This window comes from Lissotriton vulgaris, chromosome 4_1 (genome assembly GCF_964263255.1).
Source record: "Lissotriton vulgaris chromosome 4_1, aLisVul1.2, whole genome shotgun sequence".
Taxonomy (NCBI): Eukaryota; Metazoa; Chordata; class Amphibia; order Caudata; family Salamandridae; genus Lissotriton; species Lissotriton vulgaris.
In genome coordinates, this window is record NC_141691.1 from 2,045,582,835 (window position 1) to 2,045,607,683 (window position 24,849).

The 24,849-nt window shown below is 48.9% G+C and overlaps 1 protein-coding gene and 1 pseudogene across 1 annotated transcript in view; one reads left to right on the plus strand and one right to left on the minus strand.

Annotated features, from left to right (window-relative positions):
* LOC147724935 (uncharacterized) overlaps nt 1-24,849 on the plus strand; it is a 1,961,814-nt gene that overhangs the window by 16,316 nt on the left and 1,920,649 nt on the right. The window lies entirely within an intron of this gene.
* LOC147724936 (homeobox protein Nkx-2.4-like) lies at nt 4,274-10,714 on the minus strand (annotated as a pseudogene).

Consider the following 24,849-nt stretch of genomic DNA (forward strand, 5'->3'; position numbering starts at 1 on the left):
AACCCCTCACCCTCACTCACCCTCAACCCCTCACCCTCAACCCCTCACCCTCAATCCCTCACCCTCACCCACACTCACCCACACTCACCCACACTCACCCCCACTCACCCTCACTCACACTCACCCACCCTCACCCACCCTCACTCACCCTCACCCTCACTCACCCTCACTCACCCTCACTCACCCTCAACCTCATGCTAAAGATTTACAAAAAAAACCATTAACAATTCTAAAAGCACTAACTCTAATGCTGCGAGACCTATTGCATTTCTAATGCTTGTTGAAAATTGGTACTATCTCTGCCCCCAGCCAAGTACAGGGGATCTCCATTGTCTCCCTGGATGGAATTAAAAAGAATTAGGAGGTACGGGCCCCAAATCTCTGGATGATATCTAAACAAATCGCAGGGCAGTCTGTCAAGTCCTGGGGCCTTCCCCAGCACCAGTCTCTCTATGGCGTTTACTACCTCACCCAATGTAAATTCTAATTTAACTGCGGGATCAAATGTAATATCAAGGGCCACTTCATTAGCAAATTCAGGAGTATCTTGATACAATTTGCTAAAATGGGATTCCCATACCGAGGCAGCAATATTTGGCTCCACTGCTGGTTTTGGTTCGCCTGTACCAGTGTTAACCAGAGACCAGAATTTTCTAGAATCCCTGGTTTCCAGTGCTAGGGATAGGTACTGCCATCTGTTCCAGTCCCATTCTGACTTTGCTTGTGCCATGGCTTCCCTGTATTTTCGTCTGAGCTCAGCTACCTTGTTCTTATTAGTGCCGGACTTTATCGTAGAAATCAGCTCGGTCTTGATCTTTTTACAAGTAGAATTATACCAAGCTGAGGTTCGAGACTTCTTCTTCCTGGTCGCCACCACCGGGTAAAAAACCTCTCCTAAAGCTCCCACTAAATCTATGTGGATTTGGGCTAGTTTCTCATTAAAATCTATGGCTCTAGGTTGGGTAATTAGTCCATCTATTTCATCTAGCTTGGGGAGTGCCAATTCATAAATTTTAGTTATGCACTCTTTTGAACTTACTAAATTACCCCATCTTACCCTGCGTCTATTGTTGCATAAAACCAAATTCCCTATGTCTTCAGTTGAATCAGTAGATGACGACCCTGCTCCAAGAGCAGGGTGAGCCATATCTAATGAGAGGGCATTATGGTCGCTATCTGATCTTTCTAATACCCTAAAATCCTGGACCTTGGACCACAAGCCTGTATCTACAAAAATGTAGTCCAGGCGCGATTCGTGGTCCTTCCTATTGAAGGTACACGCTGAAGGGGTATCAGATGGGGTACGCCCATTACAAGCCCTCAGGGCGAAGTTCAGAGTCAGGGACATAATCTGCACCGCTAAAGGGGACCATGATTTTGGATGGGGGGATTGGCATGGGGGGATCCCCCAATAATCGTCTTCAGCAGTTAGGGCACCCTCCTTCAACCCTTCCAGGGGTACGAAGTGGCAGTTAAAATCTCCACCCATCAGTATCTTACAGTCGGTGGGGAGTTGCCCCAAAAATGATGTTAGATCATCCAAAGTGGGTGATTCCATGGACGCAATGACTGGGCGCGAGTACACATTGACAATCACCAGATTGAGGGCGTTAGGCCATTTAAGAAGAACACATAATATGTCCTCCAAGAAAGTTGGTATTATCTCTGCACTACAACCAATATGACTGGCCACCCAGACAGCGAGTCCACCGGAAGGCCTCCATTTGCCGTTCCACTTAGCATTGATGTAAAAAGTTGCGTAACCCGCCCTAAGAAAGGGTTCCCTATCCCAAGTCTCCTGAAAGAGACAGATGTCATTGCTGCCTACTAGGGAAACCCAATCATTTGAATCTACTTTGTTGGCGATTCCTGACACATTCCAGGAGAGGACCTTCAAGGGTCCTACGGGGGTCTTAAATGCCGTCCCCCTAGTCCTCACGGCAGCGTTACCTATGGATGGTAGTGCAGACATGTCCGGTAATGCTCCCAAATCAGTTGGAGCTTCAGATGTTGGATTGGAACAGAATGGTCTCGGGGATAGATTAGCGGGATGGCCCCGGGGACTGATGGTAGATGAGCCCTCCAAAGGGAATTCAACAAGGTCTTGGTTGGTGTTATCAATTACATCTATTCCTATTCCCAACCAAGCAGTTTCAAAAACGACACCTTATGTATTCCCATCAGATGCGCCCATATAGAGTCAGTCAACCTGGTCGAGGCAACTGAATCTATTGGGGTGAACATAATTGCCATAGACAGGGGTATCATAGCGAGGGGGCCTATACCTTGACCCATCAACAGCAAATGCCACCCTGGTCCAGCCGTCGTCCCTCCTCATGGTCGCGTCTCCAACATTGGGATAGAAAAACGACAGGGGGGCCAGTTCTATGGATGTGTTCCCTGAACTCCCGGACCAATTGCAGATGTAAGTAGCAACCTGAGAACTCCTAAAACTTACAATTATGCAATCTCCCCCTTTTTTCTTAACAGTGTACCCAACCCATGGGACCCTTCTAACCATCAATACTTCTCCTCTCAGATTAGGTGGTAGGGGCCTGTGAACATTTAACCAGCTAATAACTTTGTTACGTAGGGATTCAAAAGATTCCAGTGCGTTGCTGGAGAGCTCAGGTACCCCCGTTTTACAAGTCAAAGGAGTAGTCCCTCTCATGTGTGCCTGCCATTTGCCAATCAAAGGTGGCTTCCTCTTTGAAGCTCACGGTTTGTGCTCACAACATGTGTGGCTTAATAACATCTCCTACCCGACAGGTCCTTTGTAGGCTGTCCTGGCTGCTGCAGCCCATGCATTAAAGAGTGGTGGGGCCCGGTGGACGGGGTTTCTGACAGACAATGCTGAGGGACAATAAATAAATTATTAAATTTCCCTCGTCATAGCCTGTTGAAATACCCCCCCCCCCCCCCGGGTCCCACCTCTCTTATCTGCATGGGCCGCAGCTGTGTTCTGGGAGTCATTTACATTTCTCTCTAGGAGGCCAGAATGCTGTCTTAAGTACAACCATAAACGGGCACTGGAAACATTGGGCAACAAAGTGACAACTTTCTAAAGTTGCACTTTACCCACCAGTGAAATTAACTTAGATTTACCAACTCAATGGGATTTAATTCACTGATTCTTTTGATAGATCCAGACTATTCTACACTGGGAGGCTCCAACAACCCAGACTCAAGTCAGGGCATTCCTTAGCTTGACTGGGTACTACAGGGGTTTTATGACGGGGGAATGGAACTGTTGTGGCACCACTCATGGAACTGACCTCCAAGAAACAACGTAAGAGAATAAACTGGACAGTGAGCTGTGAAAGGCTTTTGAAACTCTGAAGGAAGCAATGTGCTTAGCACCCATTCTAAAAGCTCCAGATTATACAAAGGAGTTCATTGTGCAGGCAGATGCCTCTGAGCGTGGAATTGGAGATGTCGTATTACAGACCAACGGTGATGGCCAGGACCAGCCTGTTGCTTTTATTAGCAGGAGGTTATTCCCCTAGGAGCTACAATGGAGGGCAAAAGAGAGGGAAGCCTTTGTGTTGTTTGGTCCCTGAAGAAGCCGAGACCATACATGTTGGTTCTCACTTCCCTGTTCAAACTGACCACTGACCACTGAAGGTGCCTCATGCAAATGAAAGATGAAAACCCCAAACTGTTGAGGTGGTCCATCTCCCTGCAGAAAAATGACTGTACAGTGGAGCACAGACCTGGGACTGACCATGCCAATGCAGATGGTCTTTTCAGGTTATTTCACTCAGACAAAGAAGACTCTCTTGGGAAAGGTTACTCTCATTTGCTTTCATTTTGGATGGGGTGTGTAGGAAAGTACCACTTTTTGACATGGCTACCCCCACATTTTGCTCACTGGTACTGATGGTATTGATTGGAAGGGCACTGGGCCTCTGGTAACCAGGCACCAGTGCCAATGCTCTTTTCCTAAATCAAGACAATTATGACCCAATTGGCAAGAACGTTAGCACCATTGTAAGTCCCTGGTAAATGGTAACCATTGTGCCCAGGTACGGGTCTAGTTCATGTAAGCGGTAACCTCTCATGACACCTTGAACCCACATATATTAGTTTTTTTGTTTCCATTTGCAGGTTTCACATGGTCCTCTGCCCCCTACTGCATACGCTTCCCTGACAGTCACAAGAAAGCTCCACAATCACCTCTGGTGGGGCCACCGCCTGCACTGTATGTGGGTGCGCGAGTCTGTGGCTGTCACACTGGTCGCCGATGTGTGTGTGTGCACACAAAGCCCTCTCATCACCATGTCCTGCCATAGAGCACATTGGCGTTTACCATGCCGATGCTTTAGTCAGCCCCCAAGGCGTCCATCTGGGCCATGCCGGCTACCTGCCTGTGGATGGAGGGCTGAGGGACATGTCATCCAGGTCTTGCGCCTGACTCAGGGAGCTCACCTGCTGCTGCTGTTGGTGGGACACGCTACTGGAGGGCCACAGCGCAACCCCGCTCTGCTGGCTGGAAGTAGAGGTGCTGGAGCCGCCCTGGCATGGGTTGCCATCCTTGACCAGCACTAGCACTGCCACCCTGCGTGGGGGCTGTTGCTGACACCGGGAGCCGTCCTGTTGCTGCAGTTGCTGGTTGGCCTTGTCGTTGGCCTGGCCTTTTTATCTTGTTGCAGTGGTTCTGGAACCAGATCTTCACCTGGGTGGGAGTCAAATGAATCATGCTGGCCAGGTGGTCCCACTCAGGTGTCGACAGATACTTCTGCTGCTTGAAGCGCCACTCCAGCTCGTAGACCTGTACTTGCGAGAAGAGCAACCGTCGCTTCCTGTGGGGCGCTGTGTGGAAGGGGGCCATGAACTTGGCGGTCTCTGCGATCCCGCTCAGTGTGCCTATGCTGGCCATGTTCATCCCGCTGGATGGGCCCATGAACCTGGAAACTGAGCAAAAGGGGGGTCAGTGGCAAGGTGATGGCAGAATGAAAGAAACAGGCACGGATCCACCACACAGGAGCAGAGGGAAAGCAACAGCATGCAAAGTGAAAGCAACAACTTGGCCTTATCTACAGAGGAGCAAAATGAAATCAACAGCCTGGTGGATCTGTAGAGGAGCGAAGTGAAAGCAACAGCATGCACGGATCTACTGCAGAGGAGCAAAGTAAAGCAATTGCATGCACTATTATCTATGGGGGCTGAAAGAAAACGAAGCGTTTTAGACCGCGCTTCGTTTTCTAAAAAGAATTTCAGCCTCATTCGCGCACCCTGCGTGAACCCCGCCTATTTATTTTTTTTAAATGTTTTTTGGGACCCTCTGAGAAGGCCTAGGGGGTCAGGGTGTTTCTACACTGCCCTATTTTCTTGTTTTTTTAACCTTTTTTTAACTGAGTCACAAGATTGCTGCCAACACATTCTGATTTGAAGTGTTAGCAGCCAATCAGAATTAAGCTCATGCTCGGGAGGATTCGCAAATCCTTTTTGAATAGAAACAATGCCCTAACTATAACTACCTACTGGCGATATTTGTTATATTCGTTAAAATATACATATAAATATATCTTTTTTAATTAATGTATTTAATATATGTTTATTTTAATATTTCAAATTATGTATCTAAAAAATAAATATATAACTATATTATTGTAAACAATATTTTTTTATATTTCTGTACTTACCTTTTTAAGTATAGGCTGTTGATATTATTGTATTCTATATTTTTCTCCTCTATATTTTTTTCCTCAACATGTTTTTCCTCAATATTCTGTCACACCCCATAGGATTCAATGGGCAATACCGATTCGGTATTTAACCGAATCGGTAAATACCGATTCTTATTGATTCGGTAAATTGAAAAAGAAATCTACCTACATCTCACTACTTCTATTTTACCGATTCATAAATACTGAATCGGTAAAATTCGGTATTTATGAATCGGTAAAATAGAATTACCTACATCTGGCCCCTTGTCTTTTATTAAGACATGTAAAGTTATTACAAATTAAAGTAGATCCATTCGCTAGTTGCGATTTCACATTGTAACCTAAAGAAATGCCAATAACCGAGAAATTACATTGAAGCCTCAACACTAGAAAAAAGTTAGTAACAAATTGATACTAATACCAATGTAGAGTCACAACATAGGGAGCTAGTATTGTTGATAATATATACTCACAAAACGTTCATAGGAGTCGCAACAATGTGTGGCAAGAGATCCCAATTCAAATTAAATACATCAAATGGAAACAGTCCTCTAAAAACTAAAAGTAACATAGAGTACACACTCTAAAAACAAAAAAACAAGCTAGAACACTACTGAGGGGCCAATTTTGATGCTGGATGGACCAGAGTCCGTCTGACATCGATTCGGTTGTGGGACCGACCGACCTCCTGTCAGCGGTCCCAAACCAGCAATTAGGATGCTTTACAATGGGAGTATTAATTCTGACTGGAATGCGCACTCTCAGTGTAAAGAGCCCAGGTGCAGTTCACGGTGCCTGCCGTGGGGTGCAGGGATCAACAGGCCTCAACCCGGAGGCCATGCACCCATGGTGGCCCTGCTGGGGGGCAACAAAATCGACTTCTGACAGCCTTTCTGTGTCAGAAGGCCGGCACAGAAAGGCTGTCGTAATCCTACAAAGTAATCCCTCGGGGGGAAAGAGCCGCCCTTGGGATTACAGGAGAATTTCCGAATGGCAGACGGGCTCTCTGAGCTCTCTGGAAGCCATTCGGCAATCCAGTTCCAATTTCCTTTCTGACCAACTCCATCCAAATGGGTCGGTCTGAAATGAATCCGAACAGGACGTTTCGATGCAGTCGGAACGGCTCCAACCAATGGTCAGAGTACTTTCCTAACGCATCGAAATCGACAACCTAAGTAAGTAACAAAACAACATCAGCATTATGCAGATTGTTACTAGAATCCCACTAGGAGTAAACGTTTTGGTGGTTAATTCTATTGAAATAAAACATAAGAAAGCGTGTCATGTACAGGCCAAATCTCTGTGATTAGATATGTCATTTACAACAGATGATGTGTAAATCAAAATGGAACCCCTAGTAAATTGTTATTGGGTGACACCTATAAAAAAGTGAAAATGATGGGTGTTTAGTCTATTTTATTGTTATTTTTGGAAGTATGGTTTCTATTTGATGCATTTAGTAGGATCTGCCAACACCAATCATTATTAGTCCACTCGCAACAGTCAAGTTAAAAGTTCCCTATGATAATTGTGCGGTCGATTATGCCTAAGAACCAACACCACTGAACTATGCAGACTGGTTATATAAGTATATATTTAATATATGTTTATTTTTATATTTTAAATTATATATTTTTATATTTTTTATTTTTAATACAAATATATTATTGTAAACAAATGTTTTTTTTAAATATTTCTGTACTTACCTTTTTAAGTATAGGCAGTCATTATTTTTGTATTCTCTAGTTTTTTCCTTGATATTTTTTCCTCAATATTTTTTTCTCGATATTCTGTCAGTGAACCACCCAGAGTGATACCAGCATACACCAAAGGTGCATAGGCCCTGCAAGATATTATCCAATGAATGAAATGCCAGAAGTTGAGAGCCTTAAAGGTATCACTTTGTTAATCAGTAAGTCTTTCATTAGGACGTGTAAAGTTATTACAAATTAAAGTAGATCCATTACCTAGTTGCAAATTCACATCGTAACCTAAAGAAATGCCAATAACCGAGAAATTACATTGAAGCCTCAACACTCCAAAAAAAGTTAGTAATTCAATAAACAAATTGATATTAAAACCAATGTAAATTCACAACATAGGGTCTTAGTATTGTTGATAATATATAATCACAAAACATTCATAGGAGTCGCAACAATGTGTGGCAGGAGATCCCAGTTCAAATTAAATACATCAAATGGAAATGGTCCTCTCGAAAATAACAGTAACATAGACAACACACTCTAAAAACAAAAAAGAAAAAAGTAATATTTGAACAATCAAATCTTAAAAAAGATTAATGAACCCACAAAACCAAGCTAGAACACTACTGGGTTGATTTCGATATTGGACGGACCGGTGTCCGTCCGACATCGATTTGGTTGTGGGACCGACCAACCTCCTGTAGGAGGTCCCAAACCAGCAATTAGGATGCGACCAAACACTGTTCGTTTGCAATACTATTCTTTACAATGGGAACATTCATTCTGACCGCAGTGTAAAGAGACAAGGTGCAGTTCATCCCTGCACCCCGTGGCAGGAACCTTCAGGTGCCTGCCATGCAATGAACTGTGCGATACAAAAGGGGATGATGGACGGAGCGTTTGAGCAAATCAAACACTCACCCCCAGTCAACTAATCTGGGTTTAATCCATCACCATTCTTTAGCTCACTCAGCCACCCCAGTTCAGACATGGCCATATGCAAATCAGTCTGACCCTGGGCCAGAACAATTTTATGGTACTCAATGAACTGTATAAAATACCTCTCAGATTGATTGTACATTGAGACAATCATCAGACCCCATTTCTGTAACTGTCTCCAGGCCAAAGCATTTAATTAAACAAACTGTTCCTGCTTTGCCAAATGTCTCATGTCTTCTGTTTTGTAAGTTTAAAGTATTTTATTCAGCATGACACACCAAGACAAATACACAGTATCATGGAGCAACCTGTGGGGGCTGGAAGAACCCCGACCTTGGCAAAAAGCTATTAGGCGCAGTCCCCATGTGTTAATCTAACACGGCAGTAGAAAGAATGCATTGTCCCAGTATGACACGACATTTTCATTGCAAACACCCCCCAAACCCCACCTCCCAACTCCCCTAACCCAACCCCCCCCTCCCTCCTCACCCGTCGTCCAGTGCACAAGCTCCATCCAAAGCGTACATCAAAGCCGCCTCTCACAGGGAACGTGAGTCTCGTACCAGTTCACTGGTCAGGCGCTGCTGGGCTCGTGAGCCTCATGAGGCGGAGGTATTTGGGACAGGTAAGTTCCCTTAACTCTGTGAGCAGTAAGGAATGAAATGGTTGCCAGAGTTCGTTAAATTGCGCTATATCCCCTGCCACCATGAGGGACAATTTTTCCATACCCAGCACATGCCACAGTCTATGGAGCCAGCCCTTGATGGTGGGTGTTGTGGTGGTGCGCCAATGTATCAAGATGTTCTGGACCGCAGAACCTAGGGCGATGGCTATTTGCCTACCTCTACGGGATCTGAGGGGGTACATCAGTCCATTCGAAGTCCCAGCAGGGTGTACGCAGGGAAGCGCGGGAGCTCAATGCCAAAATGAGTCTATTTCATCCAGCACCTCCTTCCAATAGGCGTCCAAGAGAGGACAGTCCCATAAAATGTGCGTAAGTGTACCCCGGTGCCCGCACCCTCGCCAACATGTGTCCTCCTTACTACGGTCAAATTCGTGGATCCGCTTAGGTGTGTGGTACCAATAGGTGGAAACCTTGGTCAGTGTGTCAGTGAGGCCCATGTGATATGCCGAGTGGCGTGCCCAATAGGAAATGTGTTCCCACTCCCTGGGGCTTAACGTTCTCCCTAGCTCTCTCTCCCAGCGTTCTCTCCCCGGGTTGTAGAAGTGCGTTGAAGGTTGTTGTAAAAACCTATAGAGATCCGTGATCAATTTCGAATCTGATGTACGTGACAGTAGCCATCTCTCGTACAGTGAGAAATGTCTATCTGCCATCTCTTTCACCTGTGGTTGGAGAGCCCAGTGGCGGGCTTGCATATAGCGATGTCGCTCGGTCTCGGGGAGGGAAAACTCTTGACGGAACTGCGGAAAGGGGACAACCCCTTCAGGGCCATACATAAGACACAGAGCTCTACACCCCGCCTGCCTCCAGTGTGTGAATGCCCCCTTTTCCATTCCCGGGGCAAAGTCTGGGTTGTCCACTAACGGCGTGAGCGGCGACGGGAATGAGGTGAGGTCATACTTGATGCAAGTAGCATCCCAGACCCTCAGAGGCACCCTAGTGATAAAAGAGGCGTACAGATTCTTAGGTCGGTGAGACCGGCGCAAGAACGGGACCTCCTGCAGAGGTCTGCCTGCCACCGCTTGGTCCTGGAAGAGCCAATGCTTATCAAACTCCCATCTGCACCATTCCACGAAATACCGCAGCTGCGCTGCCTGAAAATATTAACAAAAGTCAGGGATTCCCAGACCTCCCGCCTCAGGGGCCAGAAGTGAGAGGACCCTGTGCATTCTGGGCTTTTTCCCTTGCCAAATGAAACGCGCCACCTCCGACTGCAGTTGCGGGATCCACCCGGCCGGCGGCTGGAGCGGCAAAGCCCTGAACAAATAAAGAACATGCGGTAAGACCGTCATTTTAATGGCTGCATTCCTGCCCAACCAAGAGAGGATGCCGCGATTCCATAGACCTAATTCTTCCCTAATCTTTGCCCCCAGAGCCGTGTAGTTAGCCGAAACCATAGCCGGTAACGTGGGGGCTATCATAATCCCCAGGTAGGGTACCGCCTCTGACGACCAGAGCATGGGGAATCTATTCTGCAGGTACGTCCTAGTGGCCGGCTCCAGGGAGATATCTGAAGCCACCGACTTCCCCATGTTCATCTTAAAGCCCGCGACTGCTCCAAAGGAGGCCAGCTCCTCTATGCAGGCCGGTAAGGCTGTCCGGGGCGTAGCCAACGAAAAGATGACATCGTCAGCATAGAGGCTGATAGCGTGCGTGAAGCCTCCCATCCGTATCCCTGCCACAGCCGGGTTGTCACGGACCCGTTGAGCAAACGGCTCCATGTATAAAGCAAAGAGCAAGGGCGAGAGTGGGCATCCCTGCCTAGTGCCCCTTTCGATGTTAAAGGCCATAGAAGTGTACCCATTCACACGGACCACAGCTGTCGGCTCCCTGTAGCAGTTGAGGATCATGGAGCGGAACCTTTCCCCTATGCTTGCCTTCACCAGGACCCGTTCCAGGTAGGGCCAATGCACTCAGTCGAACGCCTTCTCCGCGTCCACTGCTAGCATCATTCTTTCCCCCGGGATCCGGGAGGCTTTCTCTAGCCGGAGGACTACCCGTTTTGTATTGTCGACCGTCTGTCTCCCCGGGATAAAGCCCGCCTGATCAGGGTCGATAAGACCGGGTAAGTGAGGTGCTAGTCGACTGGCCAAGATCCCCGTGTAGAGTTTTAAGTCTACGTTCAAAAGGGATATCGGTCTGTAGGACCCACAGTGCTTCGGGTCCTTCCCTGGTTTAGGGATGACCGTAATGGAAGCTCGCAGGAGATCAGGCGGAATGGCCCCGGGTTCCGCAAATGAGTTAAAAAGGCGAGTAAGGATAGGGGCTAGCGACGTGCAGAACGTTTTATAAAAGAGCGCGGTGTAGCCAACCGGGCCCGGCGGCTTGCCATGTTTAAGTCTGGCAATGGCCGACACCACCTCCTCTATTCTAATATCCCTATTCAGGTGTTCCGCCTGCAAAGGATCCAGGGAGGGCTAGGTGACCGAATCCAGATAGGAGGCCATGGCCGCCTCGTCCGGTGGGTCACCGGTGTAAAGGTTCGCGTAAAACCCGCGGAACATGGCCGAGATACGAGCATCCTCCGTTTCCACTGCCCCTGCGGAGTCAGAAATCTCCCTCACTAGCTGGCTCTGACGTGCAACTCGGAGCCTATTGGCCAACAACTTACCACAACGGTCTCCCCCTGTATAGAAGGCGTGGCGCAGCCAGAGTGCCGCGTACTCCGCCCGATCCAGGTCCAGGGCTGCCAGAAGCTTTCTCGCTTCCTTGAGCTGTCGCCAGATCCTGGGTGCCCCCGTCCTGCGGTGTATCAATTCAAGCTCACGAACCCTATCAGTAAGTTCTTCCCTCTTGGCCCGTCGTTCCTTGTTTTCGGCTGCAGAGATCGCTAAAAATTCTCCCCTGAGGACTGCCTTCAGGGCCGCCCACTGTGTGGCCCCGGCAGTGTCAGCGTTATCATTGTGGGCCAGATAGTCTCGGAGCGCATCCTCAATACGGTCCACCACCACCTTCCTATGTAGCAGGGTATCCCGGAGACGCCATGTCTTCGGAGGATGAGCTGCGGGGGGTAGACACAGCGTGGCCCCAACTGGAGCGTGGTCCGACAGAGATAACAGACCCATGTCCGCTTCCGAGAACAGCGCCTGCACCGGAGACGTAACCAAAAGGTGGTCAAGCCTCGCATATGTCTTATGCGCGTGGGAATAATATGAGTAATCCCTGTCTGTGGGGTGCATATGACGCCAAAGGTCCAGAAGGTCTACCTCCGCTAGCCGTGCTTTACAGCAGGCCGAGAATTCCCCGACCTGCGGGGAGCGCTGCGCCGATCTGTCCACAGCAGAGTCAAAAATCATATTAAAATCTCCACCGAGAATAATGTCTGTCTGGCGAGGCAGTGATATCCTCCACCGCTGACTGCAGGAAACGTTCCAGTCGATCATTGGGGCTATAGAGGGATCCAATCGTGAACGTGAGTCCCCCCATCCTGAACCTGTGCGCTAGCAATCTGCCCTTCTGTTCGGCGAACTTATGGAAATGCTCCCCCTTAAAGTGTCTGGCTACCAGAATCGCCACCCCTGCTGTCTTAGTGGCGCAAGAGAAGAAGAAGAAGAATTGGACTGGGAACTTATGTGAGCGTAGTCTATGTGTGTCCTGCGGCAGCAGGTGCGTCTCCTGGAGGAGGCTTATGTCCGCATGAGCTTTCTTCAAGAGGGAAAGCACTGCCCGCCGCTTGACGGGATTATTCAAACCCCGGACAAAAGAGTAAGGAGGCATAATGGATTGTGTGTGTGAAAGCACGACTACACTGTTCAGAGGCCGCGGAAGGTGTGAGCAAAAAGGCAAAGAAGAGACAGTATGTGGTCACGCAACTTCTTCCGCTACGCAACCTTCAGTGTGTGGCCGACTCCAGCGTATCCATTAGCTGCGCAGCGCATTGTGCAACCTTTCCCCTTCTCCCCGCAAGCGTGCCGTGTCCCCATCTGGCCAAGACAAGGTAAATGAAGGTCGCTATAACAGCAAGTACCTGCATGGCGCACTGGACGACCCCCTCTCCCTCACCCAACTCCTGGATCCCTCCCTGAAACTCCCACACCCCAACTAGACCCCCCCACAACCCCCACCCCACACCCCCCTTCCCCCAAACTGCTCCAGAGGAACCATTGTCCCAGTCCGGTCCATAACGGACAAGTCTGTGGAAAGTCACAGAAGTGGACATCCAGCCACTACGCAACCACCCACTCCCCCCCCTCCTCCGGGTCCCCAAACCTGCAATACCAAGAAAGTGATGTTGATCTCCCCCCGGGGTTCTTCTTAGGCAGTCAGCGCAACTTCACCGGCTGCCGAATCTCTGGCCACTCCTCTCACTGCGCTATCCATTTCCGCCCGGATAGTAGGTGAGTCCGGTCTTGCTGAGGAGGTAGAATGCCGGCGGCCAGGGACCGACTGCCAGCCATCCCTAGTGACACGTCTACGTCGTGGGGTGGGCGCGTCCTCGTCAGTTGCAGTGATGCCCAGCACCCCGCAGGTGTCCTGAAGGGAGCGCAGCGCAGCTGATGCAATGTGCCATCCCATCGGAAGATGAGGCGAAACGGGTGACCCCACGAATACTGAGTGTCATGCTCCCGTAGGAAGTCAGTCGCTATTTTAAAGGACTTGCGCTTCTGCAACGTGACCACTGAAAGATCTTGGAAGAGGGCCACATGGTGACCCCTAAACTCCAGAGAGGGTTTGGTTCGGGCCTCGCGGAGGATCCTCTCCTTCAAGGGGTAATCCGGCAGGAAAGCCAAGAGGTCGGGGGGGAGCTGAGGATCGGCGCCGCAGGCCCACTCTATGCGCCCTGTCTATCCTGACAAGAAAATCGGTTGGCTCACCCAATATCTCTTTGAACAGGTCTCGCAGGTAGCCCTCGGCGTCCTCCCCTTCCTCTCCGAGAGGCACACCCCGGACCCGAATGTTGTTCCTCCGGGACCGGTTCTCAAGGTCCTCTGCGTGTGATTGAAGATCGATTTGTTGGTCCCGAAGCCGTATCACCTCTTGCTGAAGTTGCGTGATCTCTTCATCTTGGGAGTGTCCGGCCTCCTCCACGGAGGTCACCCTCTCACCCAGGGCATCGACTTCCCTCCGCACTTCTCGAACCTCCCCCGCCACCTCCTGCTTCAATGTCTGAAAGTCCTCTCGCAGGGAGCTGAAGAGTGATTCAAGAAAGGACCTGGTGACCGGCGGCTCCCCTCCACTCGGCCCCTGGGAGCTGCTCGATTGTCCTGGGGAATGCTGTCCCCGATCCTGCCTCGCAGTGCCCCTGTTCAGCATATCCGGTAGGGTGTGATCACCCTTCCTATTCCCTTTGTTGCCGGCCATTCTGCGCGGTATACTGGACTCCTTGGCTACTTGCAGAAACACTGAACGGCCGCAGCCCTTTGCCGCTCTCCCGGGGCACCCGCCAATCGGCCCGCACTTCTCTCTCGGTTCCCCTGTGCTCCTACGCGTCGTCTACAGTCCGCACACCCCAAAATCCGGCTATCTCCTGAGCTTCCTGTTCCACTTGCCAGGCCTGCACTGGTCTTCGCTGTCCCAACTGCGGGTAATGAAGGCGTGGCATTCCCCACCACTCGGTGCGCAACTCAGTTACCACCGTGCACCACCTCCTAATTCACCGATTGCTTCCCGGACAGCGCTAATACCATCAACAGCCCCTCAGTCTGAGCGGGAACAGGGCGCCCTCGTTCCTGGCGCAGTCACGCACTGGGAGTCAGGCCAGGTCAGCCGCCTTCCCACCGCGCCACCTCACCTCCAATGGGCCTGGAAGGCCACTCGCCAGACTGGGCCAGCAGGCATCCAACCCCTCCTAGGCAATGCGGAGGGAGAGCTGGACGGGGCGCCCCCCACTCCAGCCAGCGAAGCCCGCCGTCCACAGGCAACTCCGAAATTGCAGGCCGCAGCCGCAGCGTTGCGTAGATTTCCACGCCGGTAGGAGTCTCGGTTCACCGCTGTCCAACCGGGCCTCACACTCCGCTGCCCGGGCCACGTACGATCAAGGGGGCAGAGCTGCAATCCCTTCTTGGTTCCACCAGCAGCCTCCTTCGGTCGAGTGCGTCTCTAAGCCCCTCCGGTCTCCCGGGCACCCACTGAGCAGGGCACTCGTCTCCAACACTTCCCTCCCTGTGATGAGGGTCGCCTCCGAATCAGACCCCACTTCCCGGGACCTGCCAGATCTCCAGGCCAGGCCCGAGCAACCCACCTCAACACTCGGCACGGTCACGCGGGGGGGCAGTGCAGTCCTTACTGCGTATGCGACCCGCTTCCGCACCCCCACTAAGTCCTGGAGAGCACTCGCCAGGCAGGCCGCGCTAAATCAGGACTCCCTCCAGGCCCGATGACGTGGGACGCCAACACGGCGGGCAGGATCAGGTACAGTGGAAGGGGGCAGAATGCTTCCACCCGCGTTAGCTCGGGAGGTTCGTCCGCTTCAAACCCTCCTCGGGGCGAGGCCGGGGGCACGGGCCGCAGCCGCGGCGTCGCGTGATTTGCCTTTCCAACGGCGGCTCAGTATTCAGCTGACTCCCGAAGGCCTCCTCCTCCCCGTCGGGGCCACTCGCTTCCACCGGGACATAATTCGACTCCTCCCCGGCACCTCCAGTGGAGTGAGGCAGATCGGGGGGTCTTCCTAGCTTCACCTAGGTCCGGCGCGCAGGCCGCGACCCCGGCCCAACGTAGCACCCGGTCCCGGACCTGCACCCCCTGCACCTCCGCACCTCTGCTTCCAGGGATCAGCCGGTCGGGCCCCTCCGGGATATCTGCGAGATCAGGTACGTGCTGCTCCCGTCTCTGGGCAGGCTCCGCAGCTTCAGGACACCCTCCAGGCTCAGCCACCGCCGCGGGGCAAACTCGGCTCCACCTCTGGCCTGTGTCTAAGGCCGCCTCCACTCTCGACACTGCTCCCGGGGCCCTCCGATCGCGGCCCCAAGCTTCTTTGTCTCTCGAGACCGAGACATAGGGGTCCCCCTCACCTTCCGCTGCCGATTGATAGCAACGTGGGGGGAGATCAGCGAGGTTTCAGCGGCTTAGGGGCCCAGGCTCGGAGGAGATCGCGGCGGATGCGACCACTCACTCCGCCATCTTCGCCACGCCCCGTCTTCTGTTTTTTAAAGGTAATTCATACTTGAGCAACAAATGCAGGACTTCACATGAGGCCCTTGGAACAATTCATAGATGACCATTTAAATCAGTTATTGGACCACTGGGAAAAGAAACTAACCCTCTCACAGTCTGCAAGCCATTCTCTTCCATGGTGGGAACAGACACATATTCTCCTGATAAGAATACTGTTTCATCAGAGTCTCCCAGTAAGGCGTTGGATCCTCACATGGGACATTTAAAAACCAAAGGAGTATGGTCGCAAAAGAAAAGACTTACATCGGTATTCTAGAGTGTGTTCTAGAGAGCTGTTTATTTGGCTCTGAAGTTTTTCTTATATCAATAACAAACTCCCTTCTTGTTCAAACAGACAATACAACAACAATGTTTTATCTGAACAAGCAGGAAAAACTCACTTGAAACCTCTATCTCGCGAAGCTCAAACCATATGGAGATGGGTAATATCCAGGAACTTAACAATAACAGTGGAGGAGGCTGGCTTAGTATATGGTGCTCGCTTATATAAGTGATGCACCTTGCACTAATCCAGGCAACCCTATGGTGATTTTAGTGGTATTTTATAACCATAGAAAGCTCCCAAACTGGTTGCTGTGGAAAGCAACCTTCGGCCTATCTTGAAGGAGAGTTAAGCAGCTTGTTTTACCAGTTTAATCTTTAGTGTAGATTAGATGAGAAGGAACCACACAGTGTTTACGTAAAAATAATACTATTTATTTACAATGCAATCACTAACACACTGGTATATCTCCTGCCCGTAGATATCAACATAATACACAATAATACTTAACAAGCATTGGCATAGCCAATAGGTCTCGCTTTTGGGACCTTATAAGTATTTAGTTATGCAGCACAATATCCTTGGTGCAACAACATTAACTGTTGCATGGTTAAACACTTATAAGGCCCCAAAGGCGAGACCTGTTGGCTATGCCAATGCTTGTTCCTCGCTCTTTAGGCCTGAGGGGGCTCCCAGCCCTGGAGAGCCAGCCCTCCGGCGATGCCTCATTCACACCCCTAAATCTCCCATCGTGGACTTTACCATCTGAACCTGGAAGCTCATATGACCTGTGGCAAGAAGACTTTTTTGCACTTACTTCATAGACAATCAATGATGCAACGTGCTTCCCAGATTAACTCCATTCACAATTTCATGTGAATTTCAACATGGCACCTTCTATGAACCTCTCCAAGAAATATTCAGCGCGTGGTCGAGCTTTCCAATTCTGCAATGTGCAACTTCCTTTCAAGGCAGACATTCATTTCCAGGCACTTCAGAAGGGAGCATCTGCCTGGTATTATTAACACATTCATTTCAGTAGTATGCAAATCTCCTGGGTATCGTAATTGTTGGGAAACACATTAAAAATCACCAGAGGAAACTAAAAAAAGCAGATGCTGTGGGAACAAACAAGTACAAATAAAGCATGACTTTACAGACCCAAAAGCTGAGATCCATTGTGTTTTTTTTACACAGCACTGTAAAATACATCTAAAAAAGAGTGGTGCAAGGCTTTTACCTGAAATGATGGCTCTTTTGTGCTAGCATGTTATGGCAGCACTTCCTTGTGTGCTGTTTTGAGCGCTGTATTGGCCTACCAGCACAGTATCCTACCAGGACAGTGGCCTACCAGGACAGTGCCTGTCAGGACAGTGACTACAAGGACAGTGCCTCCTAGGACAGTGGCCTAACAGGATAGTGGTTATCAGGACAATGTCTTTTTTGATTTGCTCAAACGCTCCGTCCGTCATCCCCTTTGGTATCGCTTTGTTCGCCCTGAGTTCGCAGGGTATGCCCAGAAGTGGGTCCCTTGCTCACTCTGCCACTTGGTTCAAGATAGCCTGGCGATGAGGGTTATGAACCCGAAACCGGTCCCAGGATGCTTGTTTCCGGTCCAGGGAAGACATGGCTTGGCAGTTCAGGCTGGACTGTTCCCATGAGGCACAGGGTCAGACTGATTGCATATGGTCAACAGGAGAGTCAGAGCAAGCCTCAAGCCCACTGAAGCAAGAGAAGACCCTCAGGAGGACCCACAGGCCAAAGGCACAGGAGTTGCAAGAGGACCACGAGCAGCTCACCAGGCTGAAGGCCCATAGTGCAGAGGATGCGGTGAGGATACTGCACTTGGAAGGAAGAGTTGCTGGAAGCTGGAGCTTCTTGTAGCACAAAGATCTCTAGAGTGTAGAACCCACAAGCCTTCGCAACTGCAAGTGAATGCAGTGCATAGTGGCTTGGTCCCAGCAGTTCCGACAAAGGATACTGGTCTCAAATTTGCTGAGAGAACAAGTCAGGCCTCGAGGGAGTTGCAGATCCACCAATTGTGCTGCTCAACCTCAGGAAGTCCATAAAACAACCAGAGCATCAGTCCGGTAAGCTTTGTTGCCGTACCTGCAGATGCAGAGGAGTGACTCCTTCACTCCAAGGGAGATATCTTCAGATGTCCTTGATGCCCACAGGTATGTTGAAGAACCTGGCAGAAGCACAGACACAGACGATGAAGAAGAGTTGAAGAACAGTGAGACCAGGAGCAGCAGGAGTCTTCTTTTGTGCAGTCTCCGTTCCAGTCGAAGTCCAACAAAGTCCAAGTGTCCAGAAGATTGAAGAGCAATGTTATTTCAGGGTTGACTCTTGTCCCACAACAAATCTGATGACCTCCCCAACCCTTAATTACCCTTGGGAGAGGGTTAGTTTGACTTGGGGGTCACTCCCAGAGGAGGAGCTGGAAGATGGGAAGGTATTCCCATGCCCTTTGTTCAGTTTTGCTACAGAACGAGAGCAAAGGGCTCCCTGAACTGGTTCAAACTGAAGTATGCAAGGAGAGCACCACATGTGTCCTTCAAAGCGTGATGCTGGCAAGCGTCCTGAACCCAGCTCAATACACTAAGTCCTGTCTGGGAGGTGGTCACTCTTCCCTGTGACAGAAAACGTATTGTTCTGCCTTCCCCTGCTCAAGCTCAGCTTGTGTCTGTGGTCAGCGGCACCACTAGCTTGCTGGCAGACCGTGAAAGGCTGTTACCGGGAGTACCGGGAATTGGTGTTGGTGTATGATTCCAACATGTTTGATACCAAACATGACCAGGTGCGGCACTGCCATTATATAGTTAGTCATCTCGTAATGACAAATGACCACTATATGCCTTCAAATGACTGACTGCATTTACAAAGCTTGGAGAATCGACTCCAGGGTGTGTAGGGGTGTCCTGCTCATGTAGAGGCACCCTCATACTTATAACCAAGCATTCTGCCCTCAGGACTGAAGAGCCTCGCATAGGGGTGACATATAGGTTTCGAGTGCAGTGACTTCAGATATAAAGAAACTTATGTCTGTTGTGAGAGATGCAAGTTCACACTCAAACAGGCTGCAATGGCAGGCCTGTAGTCAGCGTTTTAAGTGGCCTTCCATGGGTGGTGTTTTAATTATTTGGCAATGTTAAACATAATGATCAAATACATAGAGAGGCACTCTATGCTTGTCATGTCATGCTTGGTTGCCTAGGAACCTGGGAATTCCAAGGCTAGCGGTTTAAGCCGGTCTGCCTTGGGTTGGTTGTATGTACATTACTCATCTCTGAGAATAAAACCTCTTTAACCACATGCCTGTGTGGTCTTAAACCTGGCAACGAGGATGGGATGGCCATAAGTAGAGCACTAGAGGTACAGACCCCATCGAATTACATATAAAACTTGAAAACTACTTCTTTCCTGGATGATAATGTCACTCACTGCTTAACAGATTGGGACAGCGGTGATGAAGGTAATGCATTTTTGGCTCTCACCTGACTTTGTTAACTTTAATAGAAAGTGGGCTATGCATTGAGTGCGCGGGTCTGCATCAATTAATCTGCATGTGGTTTATTCGTCCGTGCCGTGAAAAGACAGTTGAGGCTGCATGATCTAGTTCGCACTAGCAACCTGTGCATGGTAGTCTAGGATTGTTGTGTGCATGGAACCAGTGGCATTATGAAACTTGAGGGGGCCCACCTGCAAAGCACATGGAGGGCCCCTCCCCTGGCCGCCTGGCCCACCACCTACAGTATATCATCTTGACATCTCAGGCCAGCAATTCCTCAGGTAAAACTCACAAGTGGTAGAAGTACCGCGTTTATCACAGATAGGTATATATACACATTGCTCCTCGTAGAATGCTCTGAGGCATTTGATAAAGGCAGCTCTAAGTTGTTGGGGCGGGGGGTGAATGGCCAAACTGGCGGAATGTCTTCCAGGAATAACTAATACATGACTGAGACATACGTGAGAAATGAGAGCACAGCAAACATTATATCAGCCAAACTTAAAGCCACATTAAAGACTTTAGTGTGTCACTGATGACGTAAAATAGGATTTAGTACGACAATGATCAACTAAAGTAGATAAACAAGTTAAAGCAGTAAGTAAATTAAGGAAACATTGCCTATTACAGGGATCATGATGTTCATCAATTTATACTGACTCCGTTAGAGGCCCAAGTGGGATTAGACAACCACCAGTAGAAATACTAAAATCTAGATATAGTTTGGAAAGGCTTTCATTTTTACTTGTAGATTGATCTATTGATTTTATAATATATGTTGGCGAATTTCCTTCAGGTGTAAGACCTGCATGAAATGGAGAGTGGGTGAAGTATGTTCCGCCCTACAATATGTTTTACTTTTATTGCCTGCCGGGCCCCAGCGCCCCCAGCATGATGCCCTCCCTGATTCCAAATTATCCGATTACCACCCCACCACCCACTGAAACTCCGATGGTCTTTAGAGGTGGAATAAGGTGGATGTTCCCTCATGGTCAAGGGCCCATGCTGACCGAGAGCTTACCAGAACAAATCCAGGACTGGATTCAAAAGCGAAACCCACTGAGGAAACTTGTAGGACCGAGTGACTGCACACATTTTTAATATAGCTTGCACATGCCATGGAAGATGCCGCAAGACACTTAACATCTGCATGCCCTTTGTGAGAAGAGTGAAGCGTAATGCAGTGGGGGACATTTAAATCCCACCAACCCACATGCCAATCAAATAGAGAGGTCTGGCAATAGAAGCTTAATGGGGAATGACCCAATACTATTTATTTGGTAATTCCAAAGAACTGGTGTAAAAACCACACACTTGCAGACAAAATTGCCCTGGCAACTATCATTAATGGATATGGGTGAGCAACAGCCAGCGAGAGCAATATGGGCGCATTATGAGGATGCTCACAATTATGCAGTCAAGGGTGGGAGCATTTTTAAACACAACGTCATTGCTGTGCCAATATCGGACCCTTGTGACCATTTTCAAGTCAAATGCTACACATTTGTCTTTTGTATTTTTATTTACCCCTAGCCATCCACAAGTCGTAACCCATCCATCCTTACCCATCCAACTAAACCACCCAAATGTCCCATCCACCCACCCACTTATCCAACCCCATCTATTCGTCCATCCAAACCCTTTATCCATCAAAGTAGCAAAATCCATTCATCTATTCACACACCCAGCCATTCAGCCAACCTAACACATCAACCCAACCATTCATACGTCCCCACCCATCCATCCTCTTGCATCGAAACACATATCAAACCAAGACCGTCTGTCCATATTACCATCCATTTATTCGCTCATCTACCCACCTATCTCTCTAGATACAAGCTGTGAGCAAAGGATAAGCCTTTCGCAGGCATAATAGAAAACTGGGAGCCTAGTTTTTATTCCACCCCAGGCCTGATTGTTCCACCACACACTCCCATCAAGGCTCTTAGCTCACAGCTGGGATTATTTTCATCCCGATTCCTGCTTTTATCACTGCTGCAGTTCTATCCTTCTCTTCCTGCTTCTTTCTCCGGTGCCTGCCTTTCTCTCTATTGCACTAGGTCAATCTTTGGAAATGAAAAATAATTCTGCATGGCCAAATATGGAACGCCCGAGTCTACAACATGCATCCACCAGCACAAATTAAGCATGTTTGCCTGAGAAACGACTGACTCTGTCCCGACCCTCACAAGCTTTCAGAGACACTGATCTTTTCAGAAAATGTCCCAGTTTTGAGACAGGCCAGCCCGCCGCTGTTCTCTGCTTATTCTTAGACCTTAATATTACTTCCTTGGACTCTACATCCGCCCACCTCCTCTACTATGTATGGGCCACAATAACAAATACCTGAAAAACAGGATCTGGTTTTGATGATTATGTAAAACAAAATTCACTTATCAACTGGGAAAATCAGACGATACCACCTGTGTAACTAGGGAAGTGTTTCTGCTTTCAAGGGGCCAGGCAAAGGCTTGAATAGTGTCCCACCGTCGACAATCGAAGTGATATTACGCTACCCGTTAGCTGCTACGTTGATGCAAAAAACCCCAAAATGACAACTTAAAAAAATATATTTGATCTGTTAAATGAGCATCTATCCCTTCATGGCTAGTAGTTTGCAAACCTTCAAGAAGGGGTGACCCCATGAAGTCCTCTTGCTGACATGCCCCGGACTAGCCTAACATGTCTTTGTGCCCACGACTACAGCTGTAGGCCCCTGTGGAGTATGTAGGGATGACCCGCTCTTTCTATAGGTCACAGTGCCTCAGGAATTGTCCATTAGCTGATGGATTTTATAGATCCCCAAAGGAATAACCCCATTGCAGCCAACACTTGCCAACACTGCTTTGGCCACCATACTTCCTTGTTCGTGGCCATGGCTGTCATACTCATCTGCAGCGAAACTGTTATGCGCTGTAGAAGTGACACTGATAATTATCGAATGGGGTGTGGCAGCACACACGACCATGACGACGTCATATACACGTCATAGGGAGACCTGACAAACTGACCTACTGAAAAACTCTAAAAAAATAAATAAAATCCTTCATTCTTGGAATAGACACAAAGATTTGACCAATACATCAAAGTCACTCACACAGCACTCTGCAAGAACACCATTGATATTAAAGAAAAGGACATGATGGCCAACATAAACAATAAATTAAAAAAACAAGCCATACACTACTGCCTAGGTGGGCGTAAGGCACCTCTAATTTTTTCTAACTGTATCGCCTTTAATCTACTTGTTTGCCGCACTTCACAATGAGGAACACAGCACTTTACGTGGGGCGATCCCAGCACTTTCCAACATGACAGCATTCATTTAGTCAGTAGCAGCAATTTACAGATAGAGCTGGCACTTTCATGTAACTACATTAGCTCTTCCCTGCTTGTATGGCCTGCAAAATCCCCACTGTCCTGAATGAGTTAACGGTGACATGATAACAACAGCTACAAACGCAGTAACTCACCAAATACACTACGAAGAATAAATCTCCGAAATTACCGGTACAACCAAAACCTCTAACCGCACCAATAGGACAGTGATAGCAGTTCCTATCCACAGCTACATCACATTTAAAGGGACACCGCCTTCTTCACCCCTTCAAGCAATTTCATTGGCAATTAGCCGCGTCTGGTGGCTCAGTGGACTAATGCTTCCACTGCAGGGGCCTGCGTTCGACCTCATGGTCACAGGTTTAAATCCTGGTGGTTCCATTCAGCCTTTCATACATCTGAGGTCGATAAAATGAGTCCCATTGAGTTGGGTAATAAGAAACATCTGTTATTCAGCGCCAAGATACCTCCGGGTGAACGTGTGCTTTACAAATACACATGTTATGTTATAGTAGCAGCACTTAGCATCTAGAACGGTGCATCACGTTTAAAGGGACAGTGCGGGCTTGACGGTTAGCACACTTTTAACGGAACACCCCGGGCACGTCTCAACATACCTGCAATGCTTTCCACGGACCAGCAGAAGCACTTTTCCGAATAATTTTATTACATTTAGTGGGGCAGAGGCAGAGCCAGCAGTCTCAGGAGGCATCCTTCACTGCTACTTGGGCAGTACGAATTATGCCGATCTCTGCAAGTCTACTGCACGTGCAGTGGAATAGTGAAAACACAAACAGATCTAAGAGCATCTTCTAGGACACAAAGCAGCACTTCTCAACTGAACTTTACGGGACAGTATCAATACATCCAACCGACTCAACAGCATTTCATGGGACAGCATAGACAGATCCCATAGCATTTCACGGAACAGTACACAAACGTATCCCAGAACATTCCATAGGCACTACAAAGAGAACCTTGCACCACCAGCCTTAAGAGCATTCCACCGGGCAGTACAAACAGATCCCTGAGCATTCCACAGGGCAGTAGCACCAACAAAACTAACACCATTCCACGGGGCAGTAAAAACAGATCACTGAGCGTTCCACGGGGCAGTTGCACCACCAAACCTAAGAGCATTCCACAGGTCAATACAAACAGATCACTGAGCATTCCACAGGGCAGTAGCACCAACAGAACTAACACCATTCCATGGGGCACTAAAACAGATCCCTGAGCATTCAAAGGGGCAGTTGCACCACCAGACCTTAGAGCATTCCACGGGGCAGTACAAACAGATCCCTGAGCATTCCACTGGGCAGTAGCAATAACAGATCTAAAAGCATTCAATGGGGCAGTACAAACATATCCCTGAGCATTCCATGTGGCAGTAAGTACAAACATATTCCTGAGCATTCCATGGGGCAGTATAAACATATCCCTGAGCATCCCATGGGGGTACAACATATCCCTGAGCATTCCACGGGGCAGTTGCACCACCAGACCTAAGAGCATTCCATGGGGCAGTGCAAACAGATCCCTGAGCATTCCACTGGGCAGTAGCAATAACAGATCTAAAAGCATTCCATGGGGCAGTACAAACATATCCCTGAGCATCCCTTGGGGCAGTA